The sequence below is a fragment of the Balaenoptera physalus genome (assembly GCF_965194825.1).
Source record: "Balaenoptera physalus genome assembly, chromosome: 4".
Lineage (NCBI taxonomy): Eukaryota > Metazoa > Chordata > Mammalia > Artiodactyla > Balaenopteridae > Balaenoptera > Balaenoptera physalus.
This window is the reverse complement of record NC_138891.1, coordinates 139812720-139830256: the sequence shown is the minus strand read 5'-3', so window position 1 is coordinate 139830256 and position 17537 is coordinate 139812720. Positions and strand designations below refer to the sequence as shown.

Below are 17537 nucleotides of genomic sequence, written 5' to 3'. Positions count from 1 at the left end.
TATCCACTGTTTTAACCAGACAGAGGCTGGTATTTGAAGGGAGTGGGGCTCTCAATGGGCACTTGTTTCTCCGTGGGTGGGAGGGATGGGTATGGGGTGGCTGGCACAGACAGGTGACAGATGTGCAGTCAGGCTGGTGAATGGGGTCAGGGAAGGCTTTGAGCAGCTGGCAGGGCTAGGGCACAGTGCTGGAACAAAGGGACTGATTGATTGTGGTCCATGGACCATCCTGGGATCAAGGTCCTGCTGGGAGGTCCCCAACTTGCTCCAGGAATCCTGGAGTGTGTGAACTCCTCTCCTCTGCATTGAACTCAATCTCCATAGAGCCCCACATTGCCTCCAAATTCCTGTCTTATTATAAATCAAGCTCCCTGTGACTTGACTAAACCATGAAACATTGAGGGTGACATTGGGATTGTGGCAATCCCTAGACCTGGGGAAGCAGGTGCGAATCATGGATTTGGTGCAGGAGTTGAGGTTTGATGGCGTTGCTGCTAGGATGTCAGGACAGTCTGAACCCAGGATTTACAGGAGTATAGTGAGAAGGTCTGGGTGTGATGTTAGAGCAGACCCACCAGCTAGAAGGATGGACAGGCAGGGAACACACCCAGAGGTTAAGAGCTCCTCAAAGTGCAGTCTGTGTACGATCCGTATCATGGGGATCCCCTGGGAGCTTTCAGAAATGCAGAGTCTCAGGCCATGTTGCTCTGTCAGCATTTCTGGGGGTTCCCCTCCTGGTTGAAAGACACCTTCTCTGGTTTCAAGCTTCATGTTCTCCCGGGCCATTACAGGAGCCAGGGAGCAGGGAATGGTATATTCATCCTCTGGCTGCCATGACAAAGGACCACAGACTGGGGCCTTAAACACAGAAACTTATTGTGTCACAGTTATGGAGGCTGGAACTCCAAGATCAAAGTGTCAGCAGGGTTGGTTTCTTCTGAGATTTCTCCTCTTGTCCTGTAGATGACCATCTTTTCCCTGTGTAGTCTTCTGCCTGTGCATGTCTGTGTCCTAATCTCCTCTTATAAGGACACCAGTCATATTAGACTACGGCTCACCCTAATGATCTCATTTTAACTTAATTACATCTTTAAAGGCTGCATCTCCAACTACAGTCAATTTCCAAGGTACTGGGGGGTTAAGACTTCAACATACTGGGGGACACAATTCAGCCCATAACAGGAGGCTAGGGAAACAATAGAGCTCTCTTTGCATGTCTCTTGCCTTCTATCAGGGAGGAAAATTCTCTCCCCGATTCCCTCCAGCAGATTCCTTCATGGCACAACATCTGGAAATGGGTCAGAGTGTCACCTTAACTACGAAGACCTTTATAAAGGAAGGGGTGCAAGGGAGGAGGGAGCTGGTAAAGGGTTTAAGGAAGGGACCCAAGCAGGATCTGCCTTAACTAGGCTTGTGACCTTGGGGATGCCACTTAACTTTAGTTTCTTTAACTGTGAAGTGAGGAGGTTGGATTGGATGAGATATAAGGTCTCTTTCAGTGCAAAGGAATTTATTGTAGAAGTCCAAGCCCCACTGGCATGCCCAACATGCTTATCCAGGAGGGTGACTAATTCAGGGCCATCCTGGGCTTGGGATTTTGAAGCACCTGGGAGCTACGTGATCTGCTTGGTTGGGTTCTTTCCTGTGGGCTGTGTAATCAGAAGTGTGTCTGGAGCAGCTGGGCTTGTAGGCATTTCAGGAGCCACTGATTAAAATACAAGGTTGGACATCAGAGTCAGAGCCTGGCTGCTAGGGGTCAGTGGGGCTGTGTTATTAACCCAGCTGCCTTGGGGGAAGTTTGTATGGGACTCAGAAAGTCAAATGGTAAACAACAAAAGTGACCGTGTTTGTTTAATTGCGCTTTCTGTCTATGGGGTGAGGTGTATTTGCTGATATCCTTAATATCTTTCTCTTCCCCTCTGCTAATCCACTTCTAAGGTGGTCTATTACATCTACCTTGGGAGCAATGGTTTATGGGGTAAACAAACCCAGATTTTAATACCAGCTCAGTCGCCTATCATCTGGCCAACACTGGACAATCTATTAGCCTTTTCAGCCTTGAATCCACCATGTGTAGAATGGTGTGATAATATTTCATGAGTGTTTTGATGATGAAGTGTTTTGATGTTAGGCCTAAAATTAAGGCTCAATATTATATGTTTCCTTGACATCTGTTCAAATCAGGAGGGCCTCAAATGACCTAAATTTTGAATCCAGTTCCCTCCAAATGCTGCTCCTGCCGATGAAGTCCTCGTAAACAAGCAACCCTCCTTATAAAATGGACCAAGTGCAGTTCTTGCTAATCCCTTAGTAGCAGGTTTTATTCAGTTCCCTGCCAGCCTACAGAATTATTCAAGTAAACCACCACATTTTGGTGCCTGTGAGAGCCAGGGCCCCCCTACCCTCTTGTTACTACCAAGCCTGCCCCACAATCCCAGCTTGTTCCCTCTGTGCCCAAGTGCAACCCCTGTATGGTTTGCAGTATCTTCCTTCCATGGGCTGTGAGTGTATGTGTCTGATAAACTACTATTGATCTCATTTCTCCATTTTTGGGTGTTGTGTGTCTGACCATCCCCATAACCTTAGGGTGGGAATCTCTCCCTTACCATCTGGGTGAATAAGAGGCAAATAAACCCATTTGTAACATTCTCAGAAACTGTGAGACACATTTAGAGCCCAGCAAGTGGTAGCTATTGCTGTTGCTATTGTGAAGGATGATGATAGTTTGGTTTTCTTTCAATGAAGTTTGATTGGTGAGTGTGTTTTCTTGTTGCATTAGTCTTAGGTTCTTTCAGGAAATTTTTCTGGACCTTTCTATCCCACCTCAGCTAATATTTAGACACATTAATGTGTGCCTGTGGGGCAAGTGACAGCTGCATGTTTGAGGGCCACACTGAAAATCAAAGAAGAATTAATGCCAATTTTTCTCAAACTCTTCCCAAAAATAGAATAGGAGGGAACTCTTTTTATGAGGCCAGCATTACCATGACAAAGCCAGACAAGGATGCCACAAGAAAAGAAAATTATAGGCCAATATCCCTGATGAACATAGATGAAAAGTCCTCAACAAAATATTAGCAAACTGAATTTAACAATACATTAAAAGAATCATACCCCATGATCAAGTGGGATTTATTCCAAGGATGCAAGCATGGTTCCACATCCACAGATCAGTCAGTGTGATACACCACAATAAAAAAAAATTAAGGATAAAAATCATATGATCATTTCAATAGATGCAGAAAAATCATCTGAAAAAATTTAACATCCATTTATAATAAAAACTCTTAACAAAGTGAGTTTAGAGGGAATGAATGTATCTCAACATGATAAAGGCCATATGTGACAAGCCCACATCTAACATCATAGTCAATGGTGAAAAGTTTGAAAGCCTTTCCTCTAAGATCAGCAACAGGACAAACATGCTCATTCTCACCACTTCTTCGCAACATAATATTGAAAAGTTCTAGCCAGAGCAATTATGAAAGAAAAAGAAATAAAAGGCATACAAATTGGAAAGGAAGACATAAAACTGTCACTATTAGCAGATGACATGATATTGTACATAGAAAACCCTAAAGATTACACCAAAAAACTGTTAGAACTAATAAACAAATTCAGTAAAGTTTCAGGATACAAAATAAATATTAAAAAATCTATTGAATATGTATATATTAATAAACTATCAGAAAGAGAAATAAAGAAAACAATTCCATTTAAAATCACATAGAAAAGAAAAAAATACCTAGGAATAAGTTTAGCTAAGGAAGTGAAAGACCTTTATATTGAAAACTATAAGACATTAATGAAAGAAATTGAAGAAGACACAAATAAATGGAAAGATATTCCGTGCTTATGAATTGGAAGGATCAATATTGTTAAAATGTCCATACTACCCAACATGATCTAAAGATTCTATGCTGTCCCTATCAAAATTCCAAGGACATTTTTCAAAGAAATAAAATAAATAATCCTAAAATTTGTATAGAATCACAAAAAATCCTGAATAGCCAAAGCAATTTTGAGAAAGAAGGTCAAGTTGGAGGTAACATGCTTCCTGATTTCAAACTATCTTACAAAGGTATAGTAATTAAAACAGTATGGTATTGGCATAAAAACAGACACATAGATCAATGGAACAGAAAAGAGAGCACAGAAATAAACCCTCACGTATATGCTCAGTTAATTTACTACAAAGGAGCTGAGAATACACAATGGGGAATGGACAGTCTCTTCAATAAGTGGTGTTGGGAAAACTGGACAGCCACATGCAAAAGAATGAAACTCGAACACCATCTTACACCATACCTGAAAATTAACTCAAAATGGATTAAAGATTTGAACATAGACCTGAAACCATAAACCTCCTAGAAGAAAACATAGACAGTGAACTCCTTGACATAGGTCTTGGTGATGATTTTTTGATTCTGACACCAAAAGCAAAGCAACAAAATAAAAAATGAATAAATGGGACTACTTCATGCTAAAAAGCTTCTGCACAGCAAAGGAAACCATCAACAAAATGAAAAGGCAAGCTACTGAATGGGAGAAAATATTTCCAAATCATATATATGATCATCTAAAATATATCTAAAGTACATAAAGAGCTCAAACAACTCAATAACAAAACAAAAACAAGCAATCCAATTAAACAATGGGCAGAAGATCTGAATAGAAATTTTTCCAAAGAAAGCAAGCAAGTAATCAATAGGTATATGAAAAGATGCTCAACATCATTAATCATCAGGGAAATGCAAATCAAGACCATGATGAGATATCACCTCACACCTGTTAGAATAGCTATTATCAAAAAGGTAACAAATAACAAGTGTTGGAGAGGATATGGAGAAAAGGGAACATTCATGCACTGTTGGTGGGAATGTAAATTGGTGCAACCACTATGGAGGTTCCTCAAAAAATTAAAAATAAAGCTACCATATGATCTAGCAATTCCACTTTGGGGTATTTATTAGAAGAAAACTAAAACATTATCTTGCAAAGGTATATGTACCTCCATGTTCATTGCAAATTCATTTACAATAGCCAAGATATGAAAACTATTTGTATCCCTTGATAGATGAATGGATGAAGAAGATGTGGTATATATATATATATATATATATATATATATATATATATATATATATATACAATAAAATATTATTTAGCCATAAAAGGAATGAAATATTGCTATTTTTGACAACATGGATGGACCTCAAGTGTATCATGCTAACTGAAATAAGTCAGACAGAGAGAGACAAATATTGTATGATCTCTATTATATGTGGGAACCTAAAAAATACAACAAACAAACAAACAAAAAAAGAAGCCCATAGATGCAGAGAACAGATTGGTGGTGGCCGGAGGAGGGGATAAGGAGGTGAGAGAAATGGGTGAAAGGGATCAAAAGGTAAAAAGAAAACAAAAATGAAGTTGATGTAAAGCAGACACAGAAAATTTGAATCATATTCAAAACATTTACTTTATATATATGTTTATATAGTAAAAAGTGGAATTTATGAATGAATGAAGTGAAACCCTCCCTCAAAAACCTATTTAATCTCTAGCTACTCAACTCCCTCTCTGGTCTTCTTTATAGCAGAACTTCTTGAGAGTGTTATCTATAATCATTGGTTCCATTTCCTAACCTTAATTTTCTACTCAACCCACATCACCCATCAATTTCTTCTTCAAAACTGTTCTCTTGTGATCATCAGTGATTTCCATGACAGTGAATTCAAAGGAAACTTTTTAGTCCTCGTTTTCTCGGCTTTTCAGCTGCATTTGAGACTGCTGACAGTGACCTTGGCTTCTGTGACATAATACTCTATTTTTTCTCCTCTTGATATTCAAAAAAATAAAAATAAAAATAATAGAAGTCCATTATAAGTTAAAATAAAGCTGTAACTCAAACAGGGATGCCCTACTTCAACAGTCTGCTGTCATGCCCAGATGAGAAAGAAGTTTACTCCTCCCCTGGCTCCTTATCTGTCTATTTCTAGAATGAGGAGAACAAACTCAGCTGTGCTCCCTGAGGCTGGAGCACTTCACAGCCCAGCTACTGCAGCTCAGAGCAAGTGCTGTTGCACTGCCTGAGGTTGCCGCCCAAATAAGGGTGGTGGTGGGGGACCTAAATAGATACCTCTTCTCACTGCTGCTAATAGCTCCTAGGGCCTGGCAGGCTACTGTGACATGTTCAGCTTGACCACACTCTACAGCTGTCTGCAGTGGCTGCTCTCAATGGCTGCTGAAGCAAGAAGTATGTTGTCTGGTTACTGAAATATCATCAGCCTAAGACTGTGTGGCTTGACTGAGTCTTCATCTCTGGCTCTTGCCCTGCCTCTTGGTGTAGCTCCTACCATGGGATCAGCCAAGGGTGGGCCACACCAGAATTGGCTTGGACCCCAATATGGTACATTTATAGGCATTTACACAACCATTTCCTCAGGCTGCAAGCCTATCACCAGCACAGCCCAAGGATGGAAGTTTCTGGCATCAGTAACCTAAAATCTAAATTTTAGATCTAAAATTCCCACCACTCTCTAGTCCCACTACTTTCTTTTCTATGGTGAGTGCTATCTCATCCAATAAATTAAAGAAAAATATTCAGCAAGGTGCTTACTGTATAGGGCACATTTTCATAGACACTATGGATACAGGAGAAAAGAAGGAAAATCCCAACCCTCATGGAACCAATATTTCCATTTCCAGTGTTATTGCCATTTTCTACCATTTGGGCTTAAATCAAGACCACCTTCATCTGTCCACTATGTTTTATACTAAGGGAAGAGTTTCTCTTTTTATTCTATCTTTCCTAGTCGATCCTATTTTATCCTAATCTTCTATGCAAACTCCCTGAGTGTGTAACAGCAATCAGCATGCTGTACCACACTGGGCAAACTGGGAGGTCAGCAAGAGGTGGTTACATCAGAGGAGGATGTTGAATCTTCACCTGCCTACACAACCAGGGCCTCTATTTCGTGAGAATTAATTTCCTCTGCATCATGTATAATGCAGTGTGTAATTTACAGCAGTAAATGACCAGGAAGGCTTTTATGCTCACCTTGACATCTCAGTATGCAGCTTCATGTCAGCGGCCTGGCCCACTTCATTTGAATAGAATGGGTTGTGCCCCCTTCATTTGCTCATGAGACCAGGGAACATTGTAAGAAAGGAGCAGTTACATAATTACGCTCCAACAGCCTGATCTATGGTGGATCATTGAAGCCCCTCTTCCCGACCTCAGGTGCAAACCATCATTCTATTTCCCCTCAGCTACCAACAAACTTGTTCTGGGGTGATGGGGTGTGTGTAGTTTGAAATATGTCCACAAATTCTTTGACACTCTCTTGAAAAGCTGGAGCCTATTCTCCTCCTCTTGAGTAAGGGCTGGCTTTAGTGACTTATTGCTAAAGAATAGGCGAAAAAAGCAAAAGTGACAGAGTGCAACGTCAGAGGCTAAGTCATAGAAGACATGGTGGATTCCTGTTTGCTTTCTCTCTTGGATCAATCTGTCTGGAAGATGCTGGCTTCCATGTCATGAGAATGACCACGGAGAGGCCCATGTGGTGAAGACTGAAAACTCCAGCCAATAGCCAGTGAGAAACTGAGTCCTCCTATCAACAGTAGATCCTCCAGCCCCGATCAAGCCTTCAGATGACTGCAGCTCCTGGCGGCACCTTGCTTGCACATCATAAAGACTTGGAGTCAGAATCACCTAACTAAGCTACTCCCACATTCCTGACCATCAAAAGCACTGAGATAAGAAGTGCTTGTTATACACCACCACCTTTCAAGGTAATTTGTTATTCAACAATAAGAAAGCTAATACAAGGTACCATTACATTCCCAAAAACTTCTAAGAATCTAGCCTAAAATCACCAGTTTTATTACTATCAGAGAATTACAATGACACGTTTTAAATCAGTAACTCAAAGTTTACAGCACGTGTTAGTCAGGATGGTTACCACTAGCTACTGTAAAAAACAATCTTCCCTCCACCCACAAATCCCAATGACTTAACAGATAGAGGTTTAGTTCTTCTTTGTACTCTGTTGGCCAGAACCAGTCACATGTCCCCAGCCTAGCTACAAAGAAAACTGGCTAACTTTGGGAGTCCAAGGAATATTGATCACTGCTGCGCTCACTGCCACATGGCCCTGTTTGAGCCTTCTAATTTCAAAACCAGAATAAATATAGTTTTAAAGAGATGTGTAATCTATGTTTGCTCTTTGTACAGCAGCCTGGGGATTGACATGGGAGATATATTGACCATAATAAACCTTATTCTGTTCTTGCTTCCTGCATAAAGTCCCCACCACAAATTGTTTTTCTGGGAATCCCCAGGTTATGTCTCCCAGGCACCTGAGACAAACTTTATCAGACACCCCCCATTTCCTTCTTTTTTCCTGCTGGACAGCATTCATTGCTCCACTAACTGCCCATCCCACTATGAACAGAAGTGGGTCCATTAAGGTGTGACGAGTTCTGTGCTTCCTAGACAATGTTCCGTGAGGGGTGGGGGGACCACTGCCTCTTTCCCTTTTGGGTCTCACTTTGTCCCCTGGAACCTCAAGATGACCTGTAAGTGAAAACAGCTCTTTAACAATAGCTCTTTGTTTCCATATCTCTGAAACAAAGATGGCGCTGAGGGTTCCCCCTGCCCCACCCGTGCCCACCTCCTGTGACACATTTCTTCCACCCTCTCTGGTCATCCGTCCACTCCTAAGCATTCCATAATAACGCCTTTATCACAGGTCTTATGACATGTGATACATGGAGAATGGTGGGGATCCAGGCTGGCGTGTGATGCCAAGATGCTGCAATTCTGCTCCACTCTGCAATGACTACTAGGGGTACTCTGCCTGAGTATTAGAGATGAGAAAATCTGGACCATTTCTTTAAAACTGTATTGTATTTTCCAGACTTCCCCTGAGCCTATACTTACTGAACTTACCCATCTTTTCCTCACTTTCGAAGAGATTTTCAAATACATTCCTTTAGCATATTATGACTGCACACCTCATGTGTGTGTAATTCTGGGCCCTAGAACTGCCTAAAGGTGTAAACTTTCACCCAAACCCACATTTTCTGGCATATGAATTTTCCAACCTTCCTCATTGTTTCCTTTCCCTAAATAAAAAAAGATTGATGAAAAAGTTATAAAATATTTCTCAGACTTCCAGGAAATTGCATTAAACATCTTGATAAGTGAAGTGTAAAGAAGTTGAAATATGCAGATCAAATTCCCGTTAAAAAATGTGAATACTCATACAAATGAGGGGGAATGTGCTTTGCAGAACCATCGTTTTGGATTTTCTGAACCAAAAGCATTTGAAAAAAATAGTTGGAGACGTTCAGCAATTCCAAACTGTGGCTGGGCTCACCCGTCCCTAATTTCAAGGGAAATTGAACCCATGTGTTTCTCATTCATTTACACTCAGTTCACCAAAATACTATTTGGTAAGAGTGATGGGCCGACCAGGAAGCTGCCCAGCCTATTTTTCACTGTTGTCCTCAACTGGGAAGTGGGCTTGGCCAATGGCCATCAGCTTCGCTGGCGGTTGATCTTCTACATGGAACCCACAAAGTCCTAATGGACTTGAAACTCGCTGAGGTAGACTCATAGACATGTGAGGGCTTGGAGAGGTCAATGGTCCAGCTCCCTGCCTCAGGGCAGATGTACATTTAGAGCCCTTGCTACTCCAGTTTAGTTCTGTCTTCTTTGCTAATCCATCCTTTTCATCAACAACCTTGCCCTTCAGGAAGTGCCTCCTTCTAGCCTCCCTGAAAGGCTTGTATACTGTACTGCACACTGTTACTGCATCGCTCATAGATCCTTGGACATCTTTTTCTGTAATTGAAATACAGCTCATTTACAGTACAATGTTGTGTTAGTTTCAGGTATACAGCAAACTGATTCATATATATATGTGTATATATATGTACTGTAGGTCCTTGTTATTTATCTATTTTATATATGGTAGTATGTATCTGTTAATTCCAAACTCCTAATTTACCCCTCCCCCCTTTCCCCTTTGGTAACCATAAGTTTGTTTTCTATGTCTGTGAGTCTATTTCTGTTTTGTAAATAAGTTCATTTGTATCATTTTTTTTAAAGATTCCACATGGAAGTGATATCATATGATATTCATCTTTCTTTGTCTGACTTATTTTACTTAGTATGATAATCTCTAGCTCCATTCACATTGCTGCAAATGGCATTATTTCATTCTTTTTTATGTCTGAGTAATATTCCATTGTATATATATAGCACATCTTCTTTATCCATTCATCCGTTGATGGACATTTAGTTTGTTTCCATGTCTTGGCTATTGTAAATAGTGCTGCTGTGAACATTAGGGTTCATGTAACTTTTCAAATTAGAGTTTTTGTCTTTTCCAAATATATGCCCAGGAGCAGAATTGCCGGGTCATATGGTAACTCTATTTTTAGTGTTTTAAGGAAACTTCCATACTGTTTTCCATAGTGGCTACACCAATTTACATTCCTACCAACAGTGTAGGAGGGTTCCCTTTTCTCCACACCCTCTCCAGCATTTATTATTTGTAGACTTTTTATGATGGCCATTCTGACCACTGTGAGATGATACCCCATTGTACTTTTGATTTGCATTTCTCTAATAATTTGTGATGCTGAGCATCTTTTCATGTGCCTGTTCATGGGACACCTTTTTCCAGCTTTCTGGGAGAAGACCATGGGAAGATGGAGGCAGAGATTAGAGTGATGCGGCCACAAACCAAGGAGCATCTGGGGCGACCAGAAGATGGAGGAGGCCAGGAAGGATCCTATCCTACAGGTTTCAGAGGGAGAACCGCCCTGCCTACGTTGACTTCAGACTTCTTGCCTCCAGAATTGTGAGACAGTAAATTTCCTTTGTTCTAAACCACCAAATTTGTGTAATTTGTTACGGCAGCCCTAAGGAAAGAATACAAATAGCATGGCTTTTCCAGGAATCTGCTTCTATCTCCTAATACAATAAATGTTGCCAAATCGATATTAATGTGGAGACCACAACACTCTAAGGACCTGGCGTGGTAATCGGGCGATTGTTAATGTGTCTAATTTGGCTGGGTAAGAATTAAGTGAAGAAAGGAACCACTTTATCTGATGGTGAACCACACACCTATGGCTGTGAGGATGGGCTTGCTTCCTGCCCTCCAACCTCTGCCTTGGAGAGCACTGAGGCTTGAGCTGTGGTTTCCAGCTCAGATTCCTACTCAGGGGAAATGAAGATGCTCTGGGCCATTGGCTCCTCACCCAATCCACCTTACCTCAGGTCCTGTTCTCCTTGAACCCTTCTTCCCAATATTTTACCCAGTTCCACTCCTGTCATGGTCAGCCTATTTATGCCTGAGTTCCAGCCTTAGTGTTTTGCCCCAGAAATAAGGTTTTGTCTGTTTCCCTTCTTCACTGACTTCTCTTAGGAACAGATTCTGCCCCTGATTTGGCTGCATTGGGTTTGGGTCCCGAAACCTCACTCTCTTGATCTCCACTCTTTGTGGTGGGTTCATTCACCATGTCTCTCTCCTTGGCCCATTCCTTTACCCATCTGCCCATGAAATGGGGAGATTTGCAGTCCTGTCTACCCAAGCATCAGGACCCATCTGTCAGGACCTCCCTCTACAGTCAGCTTCCAGGGACTCCCTTGTGTGTTTGCCCTGTGTTTCTAGCTTTTCTTGGCACCTGGGTCCTGATCTTGCCTGCTTAGCTCTGGTCATTATTATAGCAGTGACTGTGTGTGCTGGGGCCACTCACTTGTCCCCACTAGGCCCCCTACACTCAGGATCAAATTCCAGCATGCTCTGTTGGTTCTGTAGTGTTTGCTCATCTCTATAAAGCTCTCTTTGTCTCTCCATTAGCCAAGATCTTAAAATGATTACCTCTCTTAGAGTTTCTCTGAAGAACCCAGTATAAATTCTTGCAAATCAGGTTTTCAGAGATCAGCAAAACAATCTCTTGGAAACTTACCACTCCATCTGTATTGACAGCACTCTGGCAAATCCCTTACTATTTGCATCGCTGCTCTTCAGTATTAATTCAGTACCCAGGGGTCAGGTCTATGGCAACATAGCAACTCAACCGTGGTTTGTTTTCACTTGACAAAAACACACGAGAGCTGAACAACAGCTGCTTTGTTCCAAGAACATCAACCACCAAATCCACTAGGCTACTTTGGATGCTCTGTGGAACGGCCCATCCAGGAGTCAGGAGAGAGCTTGCGTAGGGACATGGGCTTTCACTTTGGTCAGTCCTGGGTTTTACTCCTGGTTCTGTCAGTTCCTAACTATGCGACTTTGGACAAGTTACTTAACTTTTCTGAGCCTCAGTTTTATCGTCTATAAAATAGGGATCCTGACAATGCTTACCTGTTTCAAGGAGATACAACTTGATCATAATGGACGTAAGGAACTTTGGACTAAACTGGGTATGTACACTTAGCCACTGAGACTTTCCTTTGGGATTGCTTAATTTTGGGTCACCCTTATGTCTACTTTTCGGCCAAATGTTCATCCCTACATAGATAAACAGCAGGGTTGTAGATTTTGTTTAAATCTTAGTGAGCAGCATTCATATTCCTCTGCTCTTTTCTTTCAGCTGATGGATTCATATCATTGCTAGCTTCTGAATACTTATCCTGTGTGCTCAGCCCCTGAATAACAGACGCCTGGCAGCATGCAAGGCCTCCGTGTAATTCTTCCAGGCTCCCAGCCTCATCTTTTCCCTGGGTGATCTACTCTGTCATCAGTTAGCTCTGATTTTGACCCATCACACGTAGAAATCAGTTCCATGGTGAGATTCCCATGCTGTAAATTTAGGAGATGGAACATTAGACCAGAAGGGAGAGACCTGAATCACTGTACTTGCTTGCTGGGTCACACTGAGTGAGACACTGAACCTCAGTGAGCAGTAGGGTCTTCTGTAAAGTATAGGAATTAAACATATCCTACTTCCTTTGTTGGGTATAAAATAGGCCATTAACTGTTTTGAAGTTGCTTAAAGCATTAAGAACCTTACAAGTGTGTGTACTGTTTGTTCTCTGCAAATCCAAGGTGTGACCAGAAGTCCTGGGACTTGCTTGCATGCACGCACGTGTGTGTGTGTGTTGCTTGTATGAGGAGAAAAGGCATGTTGCAACAGGACACGCTACAACATACTCCCCATGTAGCAGGTCAGCCAGATTCATGGTGGGGGTGTGGGTTAGGAAAAGCACACGTTGTTCTGTGTTGGTGTAGAACTGTGTGTCTGTTGTTTATAGCAGACTTACAGCAGATCTTTAAATCACATGCAGATCTTTAAACCATATGTAAACAGAGTTTTTGACAGACTCAGTAGAGGCCAACCAAGAAAGATACAAAACAAATGGCCCTAGGGACTGGTGAAACACATTTGGGACATGCAAATATACTACACACTCAGCACTATAGTGGAAGTGTTAAATTCAAGTAAAGGGATAGAAAATTTTGGGAAAAAAACCTCAAACAAGCTAATAGTTTCTGGAAAGAATATGGACTTTTGCATGAAAAATTAAACCATAAAACTTGTTTATCTGACTTTTTTTTTAAACATCTTTATTGGAGTATAACTGCTTTAAAACAGTATGTTAGTTTGTGCTGTATAACAAAGTGAATCAGCTATACATATACATATATTCCCGTATCTCCTCCCTCTTGCAACTCCCTCCCACCCTCCCTATCCCACCCCTCTAGGTGGTCACAAAGCACCGAGCTGATCTCCCTGTGCTATGCAGCTGCTTCCCACTAGCTATCTATTTTACATTTGGTAGTATATATAAGTCCATGCCACTCTCTCACTTTGTCCCAGCTTACCCTTACCCCCCACGGTGTCCTCAAGTCCATTCTCTACATCTGCGTCTTTATTCCTGTCCTGCCCCTAGGTTCTTCAGAACCTTTTTTTTTTTTTTTTTAAGATTCCGTATATATGTGTTAGCATATGGTATTTGTTTTTCCCTTTCTGACTTACTTCACTCTGTATGACAGACTCTAGGTCCATCCACCTCACTACAAATAACTCAATTTCATTTCTTTTTATGGCTGAGTAATATTCCATTGTATATATGTGCCACATCTTCTTTATCCATTCATCTGTTGATGGACACTTAGGTTGCTTCCATGTCCTGACTACTGTAAATAGAGCTGCAGTGAACATTGTGATACGTGATTCTTTACCCTGAGAAAACCATAATATCTGACTTTTTGAAGCCAGGTGAATGAAATCAAGGATTTCTGAGAAATTATGGCTGCCAGGATGCTCTGTTTCCTGCCCAAAACCAAAGCTTCCCATGCTGCTGTGACAAAGTCCCATATATTCACTGCCCCGAAGACATGGTGTGGTAGAGTCAAAGCTCTTTCATGTCTTGGACATGGACAGCTCAGTTCTCAGCCAAGGTCACCCCACAAAGGCAAGCAGATGCTGGGAGATAATGGAGTAGAAAATAATATGTGTCTGAGAAATTTCATGCAAATTAAAATTAATAAAATATATCCCAACTGACGAGCCTCATTACTGGGTTTCAGATTACTGTGCACTTTCTGGAAAACATTTTGGCTTTTTTGCCGAAACAGCATCCTCCATTTTGACTTCCTACCATATGCACCAGCCTTTTATATTTCCACCTGTCACATTCTCAAAGAACCTAGTCTTGCCACCACTGAGAATACCGCAATGAACGAACCAAGATTCCAAAAGAGCAGGTTCCAAAAGAGACACCTGTAGAGGGTTTGGAGCTTTGGTGGCTACTTTGTTGTATGCCTGTATGTGGTATTCCTGCAGGAGGACGATGACTATTTCTTGGGTGCATATCTCTGCAGTGTGGATCTTAAATAGCTGTGTTGCTTTTCAGTCACACCCATACTGATACCTTTAAGGCTTATATAATTATGTGTTTTATTTCTTTTCATCCATCAAAGTAAAAGAGCAATGGAATGCAAGGGACTTTGGTAAGGAATAAGGTGTTGAAAGGATGTTGTTAAACTGTTAACTTGATCTTTAATCATTGACTAAAATAAAATGAGCAAGTAGAGCATCACGGCACAAGAAAGAGAAGAAGTAGGAATTTCATTTTCTTTTCTTTGATTAGAAAAGAAACAAAATACATCCCTTTAGACATTGGTAGAAAATACCATCTCAACAAGGACCTAGTCATCCCCGAATTATTGTAGTTACCATCATTGGAAAAGGCTGTGTCAAATGAGTTTATCTCTGAAGTCTCTAAGAAAATATTAAAGTCCTGTCCATCAGAGCACCAGCTGTAACATCATTACCCTTCCAGTGAAATGAGAAGAAACTCAAGACTGTAAAAGTAGCTTTATTGTATTTGCTACTGTTTCACAGATTAGAGTGATTCCATATATATAAAAAAAGAAAGGTGATGGAGATACATATGAAAGAAGAAATGGTTTGACAAATAGCAGAATGAATTCATAGAACATAAAAGGACCTATTTAAAGCTGTTTGGTCATAGCATGATTGGGTTCAGTAGTGACCAAGTACACACACCTCAGTTAGTTTGAGATTTCTAACATGCACCAAGTAGTAGCTCAACCTAGAGAAACAGGAGTCACTACTATGCTAAGGTAAATTTAAGCCTAAGACTAGTTTAAAAATCAGAGGAGAACAAGGACACGCATCTTGCGGCATGGTGTAGTGATCAGATGGAGTGCTATATATAGCAAGAGAACAAGGCATGATGGAGATTTTGGTAAATGCACACTGCCAGTATTTACAAAAAGTAGAACTGTTTGCTTGTAAAATCTCATGTCATTTGGGATTTCCATCTTCATACCATTCCCGTGAATTTCATTAAGTGGTATTTTGGAGTGGGTCCTTTTGGAATGGAGATGACTGTTTACCAAAGCATTCTTTTTCATAACTGACAATGCTATGATACCCTACAGAAATAATTCTTCAAAAATAGATCCAAGTTGGCTGTCATCCTGCCTTCCCCTCCTAACTGCTGTTGAATACTTTGTGTCAGCACACAAACACAGCTTCCTCTCATGATCTGGAAGTTTGTTTTTGTAAAAAGTCCCTGATACAGTCATACTTCCTGTAATGATTTGATTTAATGCAACATCCTTAGTCTTAAGATTGATTGCAGATGAAAGAATATGGTTATATTATAGTAAATGAAAAAAAATCATTCCTTTGAATTTCTCTCCAATCACGTTCTTGGAAGTTCTTTACTTTTTCAGCAATATTAAGGGCATTTGCAACAATAACAATCATAGGAATAATAAGCTAAGAGGTCATATTTCTTAGCTCAGAATCAACAACTTCTGATTTTTTTTTGGGAATGGGTAACTATGTAATCAATTGTAGTAGCTCCCTTGGAGTCTAATTTTGAGTAGGTTCTACCTCTAACTTTAATATTTTTAAGGGGTGAAATTGGATATCTTAAGTTGTTGGGAAGGCATGGATACTAGATAAGATTTGGCCTTGAGTAAAGATAAGATCACAGTTAAGTACCTCATAAGGCTGGAGCTGCTAAACAAAAAACTTGGTGATGGGCTTTTAGGTTGATGCCTTCATCTTTGGTTTTGCCCATCCCGTGCTGGTTAGGAATACAAAGCCATCAGCCTGATTCTCCAACAGAGGTTGGGAGTCAGGGCTCCTGTACATCATGTGGAGGAAGAGTTAGAGCCCATTGTTGCTGGCCCTTCTGTGATAGGCTCAAAGAATGTGCATGGAATCTACCAAAGTCCCCTGTGTTTGGCTGAAATTTACTTTTATTAGTTATATGTCCTTTATCTACATATATGACATCTTTGGCATTTATACTCATATGCCAATTATGTCCTTCAATTTCCACAAGCAATTCTTGTAATTTTATTAGGAATTAACTATTCACTCAAATCAACAGGTTTTTCTTGGTCTTCTATTTTTATACACTAGCAACATACTAACTGAAAGATAAAAGTTCCTATCCTCAGTTTTTAGGCATCTAAATGTCCACAAATTACTAATTTGGATTGATTGATTATTTTTAACCCACAGGCTTATTTGACTTGCTAGAATGGATGGCAAAGATGAAGAATAATCAGCCAAGGACATGTCAAGTTGAAAAGAAAATTGAGTCTAACAGGAGAACTGACAGAAGATCAAGATGAAGTGACATGACTGGAGCTTTATTTCTGCCTCATGTTTTTTTTTTCATTAAATATCTAGTAGAAAAACTTTGGGAAAAAGTGGGGCTTAATACATCAGTGTTTCTTAAAGGCTAGGAAAATTGCTACCCCTGGGAAGCCAGAAGGATATGATGACACAGTCTGTTGTAATGTGAGACTGAATGACCCATATTCACCCTGCAATGAAGTTCTTTTCCACTGGTAGAAGTCTTTTTATGTGGAAGTCTAATTGATCAACTATTAGCTTTTATTTTTACACGTTTCTCACTGCCTTTCTTACTTTGAAGACAAAGACTTTGTTTCAGATTTCTTTAAAAAAAATCAAAACAACACAACGACAATAAAAACAAAGTCTACCAACAAATAGTA

The 17537-nt window shown here is 40.5% G+C and overlaps 1 long non-coding RNA gene across 1 annotated transcript; it reads left to right on the top strand.

The window, feature by feature from the left end:
- The first annotated feature begins 10721 nt into the window (after nucleotides 1–10721).
- Nucleotides 10722–17519, top strand: LOC309659297. Its single transcript, XR_014262723.1, has 2 exons — nucleotides 10722–12448; nucleotides 12619–17519. It is a non-coding gene; the product is annotated as an uncharacterized lncRNA (long non-coding RNA).
- The last annotated feature ends 18 nt before the right edge of the window (nucleotides 17520–17537 follow it).